At 44.6% G+C, this 18,140-nt stretch overlaps 1 protein-coding gene across 8 annotated transcripts in view; it reads right to left on the bottom strand.

Annotated features, from left to right (window-relative positions):
- Mcph1 (microcephalin 1) overlaps positions 1–18,140 on the bottom strand; it is a 199,245-nt gene that overhangs the window by 143,623 nt on the left and 37,482 nt on the right. The gene's annotated exons all lie outside the window — the stretch shown is intronic.

Raw genomic sequence — 18,140 nt, forward strand, 5'->3', positions numbered from 1 at the left:
TGACAGTTAAGCTAACAGACAACTGCCCCTTGCCTTTGTAGCCATCCTCTGGAATACACACCTGCTGGCTCTCCCATGTTTCTGACATCAAAGGTAGAGCAACTCCTGTGCAGCTCTGGTTAGGCTTGGAGACCAGACCTTTATGGGAGTCTCTATGAGCAGATGAAGCCCATGCTAAACCCAATCCTGCTCCTCCAGGCCACTCTGGCGTGCACTCTGCACAGGCCCAGGGATCTGACACCCCCAAGAGGCTCTGTGGGTGCCACTCCTCTCTGGGGCCACATGGAGGAAGAAGGAAAGCACTGGACCTCTGGAGTTGCTGACCCAGCTTCTCCCATGTCCCTACCCTGCCAACACTGCTTCTCCTCGTGCTCACTCCCTGCTCACCAAGGGGGCCCTGATACCTCCTAACTTAAGACCCAGCACATGCCTCCCTGACTCCAGACTCACCATTCTGCCTACCGGACATCTCCACTAGAGTCTAATCTAGATCTTATATTGAACGCAATCAAAGTAAAACCTCATCTCTCACCGGCCAAGTAGATAAGAAAAAGAGAGGGATGAGAACCAAACTAGAAATGAAGAAGTAAAACAATACTCACAGATGAGATGATTTTATATGCAGACTATCCTAAAGAATCCAGAAAAAACTATGAAAACTAATAAATTCAACAAAATTGTAAGATACAAAATCACCCAAAATTCAGTTGTATTCTGTAAATTAGTAATGAAGAATTTGAAAAGGAAATGAAGCAAACAATCCCACTTATAATAGCATCAAAAAAGAATAATAAAATACTTAGCAATACATTTGTAAGAGTTATGTACTGAAAGTAAAAAAAAAAAATGTTGCTGAAACAAATTAAACATGACCCAAATAAATAGAAATGTATCCTATGCTCGTGCGGTGAAAGACTTAATTTTGTTAAGATGTCAGTACTACCCCAGGCAATCTGCAGATTCGGTGCATACCCTGTCAAAATTTTAATGGTGCTTTCTTCTCTTGTTTTTGCAGAAATGGAAAAATCCAGAGCCAAATTCATACAGAATTCCAAGGAATCTCAAATAGTCAAAACAATCTTGAAGGTGAATAACAAGGTTAGAGAACTTGTAATTCTCACCTGTAAAACTTAGTGCAACACTACCTAATCAAAACTATTTTGGGGCCAGGGATTTAGCTCAGTGGTTCTGGTGCCTGCCTCACAAGCACAAGGACCCGAGTTCAATCCCCAGTACCAAAAAATAAAAAACAAAAACAAACAAACAAAAAAAACTGTATGGTACAGGCACAGGGACACGGGTAGAGGGACAGAATAGAATGGAACTGAAAGTTCAAAAATAAACTCTGACATCTATGGTCCATTGTCCTGACAAGGATGCCAAGACTGTTCAATGGGTAAAGAACATTATCTTCCACAAAGGATGACGGAGAAAAGCCAATATTCACATGGAAAAGAATGAGGCTGGACCTTTTACCTTACTCACATATACAAGTTAACCTTTCCCACATATATAAAAGTTAACTCAGGGATTCAGCAAATCCCTGAATCTAAGGCTGAAAACTATAAAATTCTTGGCAGAAGAAAGGCAACAGTTCCTTAAATATGGCACTAAAAAAAAACAAAAAACAAAAAACAAAACAAAAACAAAAGACAGGCCTTACCAACAATATTAGGAAAATGAAGAGACAACCCAAACAATGGCAGAAAATGTTTGCCACCATGTATCTGACATGGGCCAAATAGTCAGAATATATAAAAACTCCTATGCCTCAATAAAAAATCAAAACCCAATTTAAAAAGTGAACAAACAAAAGGGAAAGAAAAGTGAGCAGGTAATTTGAGTAAACATTTCCCCAAAGGGAATTAGCAGTGACCACTAAGAGGGGAAGAGATGCCCACATTGCTTGTCACGGGGGCTTCCTATCCCAGTCTGAGTGAGAGCATCCTTTGCCCTGCTAGCAGCTTATTCAAAAGCGGACATACCAACTAAGTGGGAGGTAACTAGCGCTGGTGGATGCAAAGAAGCTGGAAGCCACACATGCTGCTGGAGGGACTGCAGACCAGCAAGGAGTTGAAGGAAACAGTTCGGGGGCTGACAAAAGGACTAAGGCCCTGCAAGCTGCATGGAGTTTTCGCTGGAGCATGATCTGAACAGCCAGGAGACAGAAAGAGCCAGTGCCACTGCATTTCCTGATGCTGTGAAGTCAGCCTGGATAGTCCAGAAAGAGCAGTGATTTAATTCACACAGGTCTGGAGACTGGAAAGGCAAATGCCAAGGCAGCAGCACCTGGTGAGGGCTTTCCTGTGTCTTCTCATGAGAGAGCTTAATTGACCATTATGAAAATCCCCTTCTGTGATAAAGAATGCCTTCCCATGATAACAAGACTCATCCATTCAGCAAGGCTTCTATGTTTTTCTATTGTTTTGTACTGGAGACTAAGCCACAAAGCTTCCAGCCAGGATCACAGGCGTGTGCCACCATCATGCCCACCTGTCAAAGTGGGCTCTGGGGACTACACACACACACACACACACACACACAGCCCAGTGTCCACCGAGAGAGGAGCAGCCATGTACATGAAGGTCCCCAGGACATGAACAAGTGAGGTTCTGTCCCCTGAACACTCTGGACACACAGGGACAGACACCGAGACTCTGCCCATGATGCTCTTGGAAGGGGCACTCGCCAGGGACAGAGGGCTAGGGCCACCAGGGGCCAGGCAGGGAAGGCGTGGCATTGCGAATTAGGCCTCAAGGACATGGAGGTTCAGCTGGGGCTGAGGAAAGGTCTGAAGACAGACACTGGCCACCCTGCACAGTAAGCGGAAGGGCTCAGAGTAGCATACTAATGTGGCTAAAATGGCATTGTCTATTACACACAACACTGCAGTCAGAGAGAACACCTGGAGCACTGCTCTTCCTCCTTAAGCCCACCATGTCTGCAGCCTCACTGGCTAAGGCAGCTCTGCTGTCAGGTTGGAGGCCATTTCCCTCCACACCAGCTCGTGTCGGTCCTCTCATTCCACACACGACCTGTGACACTCTGCCCACTCAGCCCAGCGTGTGCCCCTCCCCACAGCCCCACGCGGGGAACCCTCTCTGGCCCTTGCTCCTCCAGCTTGTCCAAGATGGTTCTGCTCAGCGCAGACCACACCGCGTCTCGTGTGCATTTATCTTGCTACTGGCTGTCCTCGCCCTCCCTCAGACGCAGAAGCGGAGTCCACCAATGCAGGAACTTTGTTTCCTACTTTTTCGCCAGTACTTTGAACAGTGCCTAGCAGACAACAGGAAAATACTTGTTAGCACTTCATTATAAATGATCATACAAAATAGGGAATCAAAGTAGATATGTACTGATCCATCTTTATATACACACATATATTTCATTTCATCTATTCACTGTTCTATGACACATTCTACGACCACAACCATTAACACAGTCCAAGCGAGAGAACCATGCCGGGATCTGTCAGGGCCTGTATGATTCCAAGTCCACCTGAAGGCTGCCTCACATCCCAGCCCACGCTGAAGGAGAGAAACTTTGTATAGGGGAACTCCAATCCCCAAGTGGAGAGAAAAAATATGCTGAAGACAAGAATAGAATAGAAACTAACTTTGTGCATCTACACCTCTGACCTGCGGATATCTGATAAGAAACTGAAGATCCTAAAGCTTCTTCTCTTTTTTTTTAAGTATAACAAAAAGGGGAGAAAAGATCTATAAGCAAGAAGACAGACAGCTACCATGAGCTGAAAGCCCCCTAAAGCTTCTTTGATCTGGTCCAGCTGCAGAACCCAGAGGAAGTGAGCAGTGCCCTCAGGCACATGGTGCCTGCTGACACAGAGAGGCGGTGCAGGTACAAGCTGTGTTATGGACGGGTCCAGCCCAAATACAGTGGTGAAATGGAAAGGGCGAGCTGTAATGCTAGTCAGCACATCTGCTCACTGACCATGCAAGTGAGGGTATGAGAGCAAATCCAGTGTGAGTCTTCTGACTAATTGGGGAAGTGCCTGAGAATATGGTGAGTATGGATGTCTGCGGCCACCTGGAAATGAATTTAAAATGATGGAGAAATGGATGGATACATACATGGCAAATACAGCGTAAAAGGAAACAGCTGTAAAATCGAGGCTGGACAAGAAAAGCGAACCATTCTGCATCATTTACCTTACATTCTAGGGGGTTTATGCCTGTCAGTGTTTCTGAGCTATTTCACAACTTTATAATTTGTAGGGAACTGATAGTTATGCAAATAGTTCTTGTGTACAGAAAGGAAAGACCCGCCCAGTGGAGGTTCAGCTGACTCCCATCTGCTACACTGTGTGTCATTAATACCCTGAAAGGCTTGTTAAGCTTTTGGCCCCAGTGTGGGGTTTAGGGACGGTGGGACTTGGAAGTGGCAGGGCCCAGGAAGAGGGCTCAGGTCACTGGGGCACACAGCTTCAGGGCCCTCCTCACTCTTACGCCATGGCTTCACTCTGTCACACACATGTACCATGATCTGCTGTGTCACCACAGACTACAGCAGCTGGGGCCAGTGGTCATGCTCTGGGGACTCCAAAACAGTCAAAATAAACATTTCCAAGCATGCTGTTAGTGACACAAAGCTGACACAGCCTCTCACGCAAGAAAAGCTGGTTTGGGATTTATTAACTAGAACATCTCAACACTGCTAACAGTCCAATGTCAACCTAACGGGAAAGTTGAGGCACATCAAGTACGAAAACAGAGCTCATCCATGCCAAGACGAGGATGAGCAGCCAGCACAAACACAATTCTAGTGGCCTAGAACAAGTGCTCTCCAAAGAATATCCAAAGGGCTTGGTTTTATAGATTGAAAATAGATGATGATGATAATAATAATAATAATGATGATGATAAAGAAACAATCTGGGTGTGGTGGGCACATCTGTAATCCTAGCACTGGGGAGGCTGAGGCAAGAAGATCATGAGTTCTAGGCCAGCCTGGGTTACACAGTGAGTTCAAGGCCAGCATAAATTATGGACTGAGACCATCACAAAAAAAGAAGACAGGATAAGACAAGAAACAAGGAATGAAAGAAGACAGGCAATAGCAAAGTGGTCAACAAGAACAGCACATGACACTAACCAGCCATAGGATGTGATTAGCAGGAACAAGGCCTCTCCGAGTTCCTCACTGTTCCAACGGCAGCTACGAGGAGCTATGCAGATGGGTGGAAGGCCAGAGTTAACCAGCTGGTGGCTTTCAGGACCCAGGAAGAGGAGGCGATGTCCGCCAGGCCCGAAGGTGAGTGCAGAAGCACTTTCCAGCCCTCAGTCTGTGCTATCTTCAACTCCCTGAGTTCATGAGTGAGACAGAGCTGTCTGCACTAGGAAGAGAGCGCAGATACACTTTCAGGGATCAGCGTCAGTCTCCAAGGCCCTGCCCCAAGAGGTGACCTTCGGCCCCAGGCCACCACTGAGCTCTGACAGCAGAGGAGATCAGGCATCCCAAGGGGTAGAGCACAGATACTCACTGGCTTTCTAATGTGGATCTTCCTCTCTATTGGCTTCTGTTAAATCTATGGGTGAATCATTCCCTGGTAGAGAGCAATGCTGGGGAACCTGGCTGTATGGTCTGGTCATTTGGGACTCTGCATAGAAAAAGGAAAGCATCGCAGAGATCTAGGCTTTCTGGTTAAAGACAACCGAGGATCCAGTTTGCTAATCTTTTTTTTTTTTCCTGATACCTGGGACTGAACTCTAGACCTTGCCCTTGCCAGGCAGGTGTGGCGCCCCTGAGCACTGCCCCAGCCACAAATGGTTCTTTCATCTGGGAAACTGCTAAACTGGATATGTCTAAAACTTTAACAGTTTGGTGTCAGAAATGGGATCCACCATGGACACCAGGCAACCCCGGTGTCCCAAGTGACCAAGTAAAAAACCCAACGGCCCAAGGTGCCTACTGCTCTCTCCCTGTAACTGGGGCTGTGGGTCAGTCCTCTCTTGGTTGCCAGCTCCATATCCTTTTGTTTCAAGTTCTCTGAGCTTATGTGAGTAATGTTTGGCCCACAGGTTTCAGGATTGTATTCCATCCTGATAATTAATTAGGCTGGATCAAGTTAAAGGACTTAAAATGTCTGACTGGTTAGGAAGAAACTGGACTAGGTTCAGTAGTGGATGAGTTAGTCAGCTTTCTGTTCTGTTAAAAAAACAAACAAACAAAACAAAACCAAACAAACAAAAAAAAAACGCCTGAGAAAACCCAACTTGAAGCGGGGAGGTTTATTCTGGTTATCAAGCCTTCAGTGTCTCCCATCTATGAGGAACAGATTCCACTGCTTTTCGGCTTGGGTGAGGCAGAAACATCATGGTGGAAGGGTGTGGTGGAGCAAAGCTGCTGTCTTCATGGCTGCTGGGAAGAGAGGAGGAAAGAGGGAAGGGAGCAGATGGTGCTGAGCAAAGTGCTCTTCTGGGTCGCACACCCAGTGACCCACACCCTCCAGTTGGGCCCCGACTGCCAACAACCCATCCAGCTATGACTTCTCCAGTGGATGGTGCCACAGCAAAACCAGAAGCCTCGTGACCCTGCCCACGTTTGAACACAGGAACCTTTTGGGGGGCACATTTGATCCACACTGCAGCAGAGAGGAATGAAACAAGAAGATGGGGAAGGGCAGGTTCATCTGGAAGCAAGATCCTGGAACAGAACTTGAGAGAAACAGGTGAATCTTCCCCATAATAACAGTTACAGTGGGGAAGATTTAGCCAAAGCCAAACTATTCAACTGTGGGGCGGTACAGGAGGGAGGAAGGGGGAAAAGAAATCCCGAATGACCCATACACAACTGGCATGCAGGGGCTTTTGAAAGTCTAAACTGACTCCACATGCAAGTGTACTTTATCTATCTTCTGCCAACTCTGAATTCACTAAGCTTTTAGCTACTTTTCCAGCTAAACGATGAAGGAAAATACTGCTTACAGAAATTAGGCCTTCGGACTGGAGCCTGTTTCTTGAACCTCCCTCACGCCTTGACTGAAATCCTAAGCTCCAGGTGAGAGTGAAAGACGTCCCAGGTGGCATGGAAGCTGCTGTTCACTGAACTCTGTGATCCAGCTGAAAACAGACTGGCATGGAGAGCTGTGTAATTCTTGCGTGTTCCCTACAATAATATCAATGGAATTACAGTTTATAGATGGCTTCAGCCAAGGCTTACACTCCAGCAAAAACAAACAAACAAACAAACATGCCCAGAACGACTTACTGTTGGGTTTATAACTGTAAGTTTGTTTCTATGTGGCAGAGGAAAGATTTCAGCGGGGCTTCTAGGGACACTCTTGGCAACTGTAGGGTACTGATGGCTTGGAATTTGAGACTAACCCATAAACTGGGGGAAAACCTTGGTCCTTTGGGCCAAACAAATGGGCAGAAGTCACCACGGATGATAACCCACGAGTTAAACAAAATCATTTAATGGAGCATCACACAACTTTCGGTCTCCTTTTTGCTTATGCTGGGGGCATATGTTTTATACTGAACAAAAGTGAGCACTGTATCGATCTTCTCTCTTGCTATACAGAAAGCTTAATTTAAAAGGTGCTTACAGTGATGTTTCTTTAGACATGGCTATCAAATATATTATTATCAAGAAAAGAAAACACATGATGTACTAAAGGCAGCAGTTACCAGCTGCTTTCCAATTACCCCAAATAGGAAGACTTCTGAGAAGATGGGGGTGGGTGATGAGCAGCACAGAAAGATATTTTTCAGAGAAAGAGCTTCTCTGAGATTTGGGTCCTAGCACTGTACTACAGTGGCACGGCGTGAGGAGAAGTGATCTGGGGCGAGAACTGAAGTCCACAGGGAAAGTGAAGAGAGAGACTGTAATGAGGAGGGTGGCATCAAGCAGTGCTCTCCCAGAGCCTAATCCTTGGTAGGGCAACGGCAGACCCACAGATGCACAGCGACTACTGGCGACCCTAGAGGCCTCCACAGAGAAGTGCACCCGTGGAACAGAGCAGTGGATGCAGCGACTGCAGCAACTGGTGAGTTATCTGGGTTCAGATGTCACCCAGGGGAGGGGGGTTGGCCAGTAGACATCCCGCTTGTGCCAGAGCCTGGGAAGAAAGTTCCCCCACAGCCATGGATGCCTGAGTCACAACCTGCCCTGACGTCTCTCACTGTAACAACAGTTGAGTAAAATAATGACTGTTACAGTGCTTTAATTTCAAACTTCATGTGAACCTGTCACTTTTTAGTAAAAACTGATGAAAACATGAGGAAACACTTGTGTAATTTATGAAAACGGAATCATTCAGTCCCTGAGAAAGGGGCACAATGTTCAGGGATGAGATATTTAGTGAGCTGGGACAACACAACAAGCATAAAGCAGGCAGGAGGACCATAGCAAGCAGCCATCCCTGTGCTCAAGGGGCTCCAGGATTATGAGGGCCACAGCACTGCAGTAAGAAACCAAACCCATCAGTCTTGCTCTCCTCAGATATGAGTACAGTCCAGAGTGCAAAGGAAAGAAAACTCCAGACTCAAAGTGGGGACACAGCTGGGAACAGCTCAGAGACCAGCAAGCGAGCTAAGGCTCCAAGGAAGGAGAGGAGCTTGGTGGAGATTGGTCCTGACTGCCCCCGAGGCAGGGTGAACACATGCACGAGTGATCACACACACACACAAACACACACACACACACACACACACACACACACACACACACACACAGACTGTGGCTTCACCCTCATAGTACTTATATTATAAAAGCTACTTCAAGGGAGAAAAGAAAGTGACTCTGGGGAAAACAATGGGAGCAAACTCAGAGGTGAGGTACAGACATAGAATAACAAACTCTTGCAAGAGCCTGGGAAGGAAGTGTGGGACCAGCACCTGGCCCTGGGCAGCAAAGACAGAGAGATGCTAGACTTGGGCGGAATCAGTGGTGGCTTGGGTCCTGCCCTGGGGATATGGGAACTGGCAAGTAATAGGGAAGGCGGCAGTGAATGAGGACAGAACGAGCTTCAAGTTGGCGAAGAAAGATAAAAGCTGGAGCTCTGAATACACTTCACCTCCAGAACTGCTTACTCTGGGTAGAGCCGAAGGATTATGCAGTGAGCAAGGAACAGCTTTTGTTTCTACTCAATACAAGACATTGAATCTGGGTTTTAAGCAAACTGCACTGGGCATGGCGGCACACACTTGTACAGTCTCAGCTACAGCACTTGGGACACTGATCCAAGAGGATCTCAGTTTTGTGGCCAGCCTGACAACCTAGTAAAACCTTGTCTCAAAATAAAACAATAATTTTAAAATGTGCTGGGATGTAGCTTGCTGGTAGAGCCCTTCCCTACTAAAATTTTACGAAAAATTAAAAATTGTTTAAAAGCTGTGATACTTACGGGGAAGCAGTCTATTGTGAAGAGCTCTACAGAAAGAGGCAGACAAGTCCCTCTGACATAGTTAAGTTTCTAAGAAAACAGGGAGTCTAATTCTCGCTAGGATGGAAGAAATGATTCACTCAGCTTATACACCCCATCTCCCAGAGGTGATGCAGATTCTCTCCTAGAGTGTGAGACAACACAGGAGAGAGCCCTCCTTACTTCCATAGCCAGTGCTGGCTGTAGGGGCTCTCACCCTGCTCAGTGCGGAGTGAAGGAAGGAGACCGCTGGGGACACCTCCTGGAGACCTCAGGGGTTTATGTCTATTCATCAAACCAAAGAGGAAACGGAAGCATAAAGCACACATTCTAACATTTTAGTGAAAAGTATGAGGACCTCAGCAATGAAAAAAGTATATAAAACTGCATTATACAGCAGCCTCAGTTCTCACTGAAATTGCTACGGTATTATCTGAAATATGTTAATATAAAATTGACCTTTCCCATTTTATTCTGGTCACCTCTCCTCACACCTCCAGGGATCTGTTACAAAATACCATTACAGACAGAAGAAGTATTTCCAGCACTGTTGGAAAATAGGAAAGAACAGGCAGGGCTCGATTCCCAACAGATAGGAGAGGGCTGGACCGTGAAGTCACAGCACCACAGGGCGCGAAGCCATCGCAGGCAAGGGAAGCCAGGAATGAAGCAAAACATTCGTGGGAACTTGTAAAGGGCGGTGTACAGGGGGATGGAGGACCAGGGGAGACAGGGAGGGAGAACATGACATCGAGGAAGTACTGTCAGTGGTTTCGGTACAGTGAGATCAAAGGTAGTCAAGTTAAACAGACGTAGTGTCTTAACAGTGACAAAAGGAAGCGTTTTAAAGGTTTAGGTTTTCCAGACACCTGGAAGTGTGAGGAGAGGTGACCAGAATAAAACTGTTTAGGTAAATAATAAAACTACTTTTCCTTAAAAATAATAAAATAAGAGAATCCACATTTTCACCAATATTCTGAACTTGTTCACTGCTGACAGAAGTTATCTAGACACGTGGGAGCTAACAGAATGAGTTAACTGTATGTATCGTGAGTAGAGAGAAAGTAAAAACTCTGTGAGGATGTCCTGGCAGCCACACCACCCAAGGCATCTTCTGACATCTGTCTGGGGCTGGGCCCGTTCTGTGACCCAAGCAGCTCACACAGCACCCATGATGCCATCCACACCCATCTTCATTCAGTCTGACGAATCCTATGCGCCAGAGCTGGGCTGAATGCAGAGCACTAAGTACAATTCTTTTAACTCCTCATACCAATTGTTTCATAACTTCACTATTCTTCTTCCTGTGAAATGTTTTATTTAGAGAATTCCAGACTCCTATTATTTAGATTACTTTTTCCAAAAAGTCTTCAAATGCTACAATAATAGTGATCAATACAGCATCTGTAGCAGTTTTGAATGTTAATTGTACTGAAGATTTATTTATGAAATTAAAAAACAAAATGTACATCCAAATAATTTGCCATTAATGTCCACGTTGTTAAGAAGAACACATCACCTCACTAGGGCATATCAACCGGCACCCTGCACACTTGGGACTCAAACCCCTCTGGGCCTATGCACTCCCTCGCCAGCTCTGGAGCTGTGGAGATGCCACAGCAAGGAAGACCTCAGGCCAGCCCTGTACTCTTCTCAGGAGAGCAGCCAGGGCAGGGACAGGGGACAGGAGTCGGAGCCCTGCTTCACAGGGCTCTGGGCAGCAAGGTCTGGGACAACCAGCACGTCCTCTGAGAGTGTCAGTAATGGGTGACTGTCCTCGGGAATGGAGAAGGCCTGGAGCTCTGAGGGCAGTGGCACAGGAAGAGGGGCTGAGGAGTGGGGACCAGGTGGGGAGCAAGGCCTAGGAGTCGGTCTCTGGCATCACAGAAGGGGATGGCTGTGGGCACGGCATCTGTGTTTCAGATCTGGAGGTGTGGCCCTCAAGAGTCTTGCTCAAGTTCAGGGCAGAAACTGCTTCTGCCAACCCTCTCCACACCCCAACTCACCAAAGCAGGTGGGGGACAGCAAGGCCCTGGGAGCTCCTGGCTAGCAGAGCTGTTTCGGGGAGAGAGGCAGAAATCCCCACCTGCAAACTCCTCCAGGACTGTGCCTCAAAGCCCACCCTTACACTACTTCTGAGTTTCCTATCTGTGCTTCATCCTCCTTGTTAAAATTCACCTGAGGAAGAGGAACAAATCAGTTAAAAAGACCAAAGAAGAAAAGAAAAAGATACAACTTTAACCAAGACAGGTTTTAGCGTCTTTTCTAAAGAACAGAATTAGATCATGAGAGCAAATATCTTTAAAAAATAAAAATAGAAAATTATGCAGAAAAATAAAAAGGCATAACTTCAAAAGCATAACATATTTGAAACTAAAAAGCACTGACAATGAAGACAAAATAAGTGCTTCATACCAAACTTCTCTGCTCTCCTAGCCTCTGAACTTGGTATTATTTTCTTATATGGAGACACCATTGATATATGAACTGAATCTTAACTCACAGCCAAAAGTCACAAGAGCATTGCCAAAAATCTATTCATATTTTATTTTTTACCACACTATAATAATGCTTCACTGATTTTAAATTGTGATTTTAATCTGTCACTTCTATTTAATCTCTTTCCTTTTGAATAATCCTGATTTTATTATTTTTAAAAAAATCAAAGTTATCCTAGATTTCTAGCCAATAATTTATATTCCTAAATAATTAGAAAGCAATAACTTTTTAGAAAAGTAAAGTACTACACAGACCTAAGGGAAGGTAAAGTAATAAAAACCTTACAATCAGGGAGGAAATCGTGTTCCTCCAAAGAAGAACCTAAAACCTGCCTGGGAAAATCTCTGTGCTGGAGGTGAGGCCTGGCCTTTGGACAGAGGCACTGCTACGCATCTCTGGATCTGCCGCAGCCTCATGTCGGAGGCACACACACACACGAAGCAGTGGCCCGATGAGAACACCCCTCTGAGGTCAGTGGAAAGAAGGAAGCCGTAAGATTTGCAGCCCTCCTGCCCTCCGGCCTCTGCTCCTTCCTTCTCCGGTTCACTCCTTTGGCTCTGACCTCTGGCTATAGTGTTCCAGGGGATCCATCCAGCCATTTCTTCCCAGGGCTGTCTGCAATGAGACAGCGCTTTTCCAGAAACCTCCCAGGAAGACTTCCTTTCACATCCTATTGGACAGGAGTGAGTCATATTCGCCTACTAATTACGGTCAGAGAATAGAATGACCATGATTAGCTGAGTTGAGCCGCCTGGGCAGAGTGGCCTCTGGGGAGACACAGCAGCACTGAAGTATGAACAGCGCCCCGGCCAGGGCCGCTCACTGACACAGGCCTCCGTCTGCACGAAGACCAGAACCAAGTACAGGTTTACTTACACACAGTCCTGCACACCCAAACAAACCTTTTTATTTTATTTCTTTAAACATGAGGATTAAAGTTTGTTACTTTAGCACGTTACCATTTTTGTTTATCTCAAAACTGATTAAGGAAGGGGCAAGAAAAAAGCGAAAATAGAAGGAAAAAATGGAAACAAAGCTTTTGTACATAGAGAGGGAAGAGGGCTTGAGGCGGGAATGGGATAAAACAAAAAAATGTACTAAACATAAATAACATGTTCCCCAAAGTCTCAAAAACAAAACAAAACAACTGATTAAGGCAAATTAACATGGATTATAGCATCTGCTTAAGTGGATCACTTTAAGACAGACCTTGGAAACCAACACCTGCAAGTCTTTAAGCAGGCCTGCATCCTCTCCTCTGCCTAGGCACCTCTGCCTCCCAGCAGACCTCCAGCAGCTCCCCTCACACGGCCCCGTGTCGCACCCGACAGGCCTCTCCGTGGGAGGTGGCCCCTGTGACCTTGGCCGCCAGCTTCTTATGGGCCCCGGGTGACCCTCTGTGCTGGCCCTCACCTCTACCACCCCTCGGCCAAGCATGTTTGATGATTTCTGGACTCGGCGCTTCGTCATGCATGCACTTCAAAGCCATCCTGCATCGAACAGGAAAGCACATTAAAGAAAAGACAGAGTGCTTTGGAGATTCTATTTCATGTTTGTTATAGAAATATTTTCTCTCAAACATAATAAAAATATTATGAATGGGACCTGTGAGCGACTCAGGAAAATCTGTATAATCTCCAGGAGTCACAACTGTGGGAGGACAGGCCCTACACCTGTCACAATGAGCACATCCCGCCCGCCCACGCTGCTTTACTGCCAAGAGAGGGTTATCGCAGGAAGTGCAGATCGCTGGACACCTGCGCTAGGAACCAGGGACACTTCTGGGCTCCATCAGTCTAACTGGGAAGACAGGTGGACCCTCCAGAGAGGCCTATCTCACCATGTCCAGCAGGCATGAACAATGGGAAATTATTTACATGGACATTTTAAAAGCATGTCATCCTTGAGGAAGTGCTGCAATTCCCCTAAATGTTTAATAATAAAATATTCGGACTGAATTTTTAAAATAAATAAATATCACCTGTCATTTTAATGAGTCACTGTTATTTCAACTTGAAAGTTAAATTTAAAATCAAAACCACTCACAAACGTACATGCTTCCAGCCAAGTACACTATCTAATGGCACGCAGCCAAGGTCCTGGAATTACTGCAAACTGGAAAATCACATTCATAAAGTATTATTACCTCCATGACAGCAATGAAATACTCATTCCAAGTCATCGTTCTTAGATCAGAGAAACAGCAGGAACAAACCCAGGAGTCAAAACTTCAACAAGAACGCCTACAACACTCAACCTTGGGCTCTAAGAGATGGCACCCTACTGACGGATGGGTTGAGGGCAGTGCTGAGACTGAACCCAGGGCCTTCCCACTGAGCTACGTCCCCAAGTCTGTCTCTCTGTCTCTCTCTCCTTCATCCCCCCATTCCACCTCCCCTCCTCTCTCTCTCTCTCTCTCTCTCTCTCTCTCTTTGGGCTCGAACTTGGTGGTCCTCTTGCTCAGTCTTCCACAGTGCTGGGATTTCAGGTGTGCTGCACCACAGCTCACTGAGAATACACACTCACCTGACATAAAACCACTCCCAAGGTGAGGAATAAGCACAAGTACATGATGCCGATTACAACACTACTGAATGACTGTTAGGAGTACTAGAAATGATTAGCATTTTCACTCAGAAAGTAAAAAGGAAGTTAATGCATCCCTATTTGCTCAGAAAATATTTTGTGTGTGCTACTGTATTATGCTGAGTACTAACAGATGTACAGGACACAGTCTATGTCCTTATGGCTTCAGATTTTAGCAAAAATGTAAAAATAAGCAATTACCAAAACATACGCGAACTATTATTCATTTGTTTCCTAGCCTATTTAACAAATGTAAGCATTCTATCTGATGTGTAGTTCTTTTTTCTTTAACCACCGTCACAATAAGTGCATTGCATTTGGTCCTCTGATTCTCCCCAGGCCTCCAAGCTTATGAAATCCATCTGCAAGCATTTCTGGGCTCTGACCCACAGCCTGCCCTCTCTCAGAACAGTTGGGATTGGTAGAGACAGCTTCAAAATGAGATTTCATAACTCAGCCACTTAAGAAAAGCTATCCAAACTGAGGTTAAAAATTTTGCTGAAGATAATACCCCTTTAAACAACAATAACAACAAGCCCAGAAGTAGTAGAATAAACAAGAAACCTTGGAGGAAAAACATTCATGTACCTTTGGAGAGTACTTAGCGTTAAATCTACATTTTGTTTCTTCAGGGTCTCTGTTTGACCACATCCAACAAGTAAGAAACAGGTTAAAGTTTGTGATCACATCTTACATTTCTTCCTCTGAAAAGGCTGCAAAGGCATGCATACTGTAGGCTCAGAGTACATTCGTACAAAGTTGTTTGACTGTCAAACTCAGAAAGGCTCCCAAATTTATAAATATGTGCTTAAAATAAGTCTATGCCAGGTGTGGTGGCATGTGCCTGTAATCCCAGCACTCACGAGGTTGAGGCAGGAGGATCATTGTGAGTGTAAGGCAGTGAGTTTGAGACCAGACCAAACTACATAGTATGACCCTTTCTCAAAAATCCAGAAAAAAAAAAAAGACAACTGATTTCCTCACTAATTTATACACGACTTTTTCCATTAAAAGCAGGTACTAAGACAAAAATATTCTAATGCAAGTTGCAACTCTGAGATTCCTACTTTTTTATTGACTCACATTTACTTCTGTTCCTTAATACAAACTGAGCTAAGGTCATTCCAGATGTTTGTTTAATGTGTCTTTTGCAAAAGTATGACTAGAGAGTTCATTTTAAAAATCTGTTCTAGGGCCGGGGATTTAGCTTAGTGGTACTGCCACCTGCCTTGAAAGCACAAGGTTCCACGTTTGAATAAATAAAAATTCCTTCTCTTCACTCAGTGTTTCATTGCTTTTTTAGAAGGATCTATATCAAAATACTATTTATAAAAGTCTTCTTTTTTTAAAAGGGCTATTAAAATTCACCCGTTACTTCCAGTAACAGAGGACTAAGTAGTTTGGAACAACCTTTTCACTGTGATAGACTGGAAAAGCTAGACAAGGTGCAAATAAGCAAGCACCAGCTACTGGAAGACACTGCCAGCTCACAGAGAGTGAGGTCAGGCAGAAGCCCTCAGGGGTGACACGGCCTCTGCAGCTCTTTTCCCTAGGTACATTTTGCATTGTGCAGACAGAAGCCCAGCTTCAAATTGTCTCAATTCCTGACAGGAAGATAAGCCAAAAGTAAGCAGGCTTATAGGTGTAGAACACAAGAGAAACAACAGACAATAAAAACAGACACGAATAGAAAATAAGTCAGAAAATGTCAAACTTAACAGGTATACATTTCAAACTAAATACACTTCATGCACTCAAAAAAAAAACCAACAACAAAAAACAAACCCCACATAAGATTAATGATTTTGTTAGAGTACTGCAAGTACAGATTACATAAGCTAAAAAGTACAAGATGTTAAAACTAACCATGTACATTTAGCATCATAATTGACTTACAAAGAGTGAAAGATGGAATGTAAAAATAAAAATTAAAAATAAAACCTCAGGAAGAAATGAGAGCTATAAGACACCAAGATACAGGAAATCCTGAGGTGTGGGCTTCAGAATAACACCACTGACTGCATCCCCAGCAGTGGAGACAATGGAAAACAGGCAGAAGAAACAGCTGCAGAGACTTTTCCAGAACAGATCAAAGACAGAAAGCTGTGACCCAGAAGAAGGCTAAGAACAAAACACCACTATGGTACGGGTCCGACAACCTCAGTGAAGCCACAAAACCGAAGAGGAGAACAACTGCGCACAGAACTCCCAGGCTGAGCAGCATCTCTGGGCAGGTTCTGTCGACTACCCCCAGGCCACCGTTCTCCAGTTGAGCTGCTGTGTCCAGGCTCCAGGATTTCCAGTCCTCCTGCCCTTCCTACCTTTTAGACCTCTGTCTTCACGGTGCACAGAATTCAGGGTTAAACACATCCAGCCTGCTCCTTGGGGCTGCTGAGACATGCTGCTTCTATGTGCTACTTCAAGTTTAAGATAGAAGAAAAAAGGATCATAGAGCCAGGCATGTGACACACTGGTGCAATCGTAGCACTCGGGAAAGCTGAGATAGGAGGATCCCAAGTTTGAGCCCAACCGGGGCAATTCAGTAGTTTTGTCAGACTCTGTTTGAAAATAAACAATTTAAAAGTGAAGATTCAATCCCCAGTATCAAAAAGAAAAAAAAAGAAGGAAGGAGAAATGTTTACTGGGACTGTCAAAACGCATCAGACTTCGAAAGCTTTTTTGTAACTACAGAACAGCATGAAAGCCAGCTCTCCTATGAAAACACGGAAACTCCCATCCCATACCCCAGACATCCACTCTCCATTTCAACAGACATGTCCTTCAGCAATCAGCTGATGAAGAAAGACTTCCTACAAACTTGCTTGTTTGCAACATTAAATCAATTATATAAGATTTTTAAAAAACTAGCAATTGTTTGTTTAATAGAATTCAATTCCTTAGTATATACAGTGGTATCTCAATTCACAAAATTAATTTGTTCCACAATTCTGGGGAAAATGGCTGAGGTACTGTTCATCACCTGATGTGGAGTTCATGAAACGACAGAATTTGCCAAACACTTCAGTTTGTGAACTGCACTGTTCACGAACAGAAGCATTTGTGAACTGAGATACCATTGTACTTATACATAAAAAGCAATTGTGTTAAAAAGTCTCAGATTTCAGTTTAACACTGATTATCTTGAAACCTAACAGTAACAAAAACAAGCAGGTAAAAATCTCAGGAAAATAGAATTACTGACATATATGTAAGATACAGGTCAAGAACTGAATTCACCAATTCAATCCTTCTAGAGTTCTGTCCTAGACTTTTAATACCAGAAAACTAAATTCAGTGTTGTTGACTCATTACAACGTAAGATGTCAACATAAACACCTCTCCCCTCTCCACATTTAAAGACCTCAAAGTACTGCGAGGCTGTGCCTTTAAAAATGCATATGAAGAAAGCTGGATCATTCTTCCTGCTAGCCTCTAAGAAGATAAGCCAAGGTCTATGTATCTTGCTATCTAAATCTGCACTTCTTAACACTCACCCCACAAGGAGAGTGCCCTTGCTGCTGTCCTCTGCATCTGTTGCTAGTCTGTCTAGTGCCCCCTACTGACCTGAATCATTGTTTATGATAATAAGGCTGTGAGGGTTTTAGGTTAAATCACGCCTAGGTCAGAAGTCAAAGATTTACTAGTCTGTACTCCTATCTAGTAAATACTT

The sequence above is a fragment of the Fukomys damarensis genome, unplaced genomic scaffold, assembly GCF_012274545.1.
Source record: "Fukomys damarensis isolate Sample0158 unplaced genomic scaffold, DMR_v1.0_HiC HiC_scaffold_18, whole genome shotgun sequence".
Taxonomy (NCBI): Eukaryota; Metazoa; Chordata; class Mammalia; order Rodentia; family Bathyergidae; genus Fukomys; species Fukomys damarensis.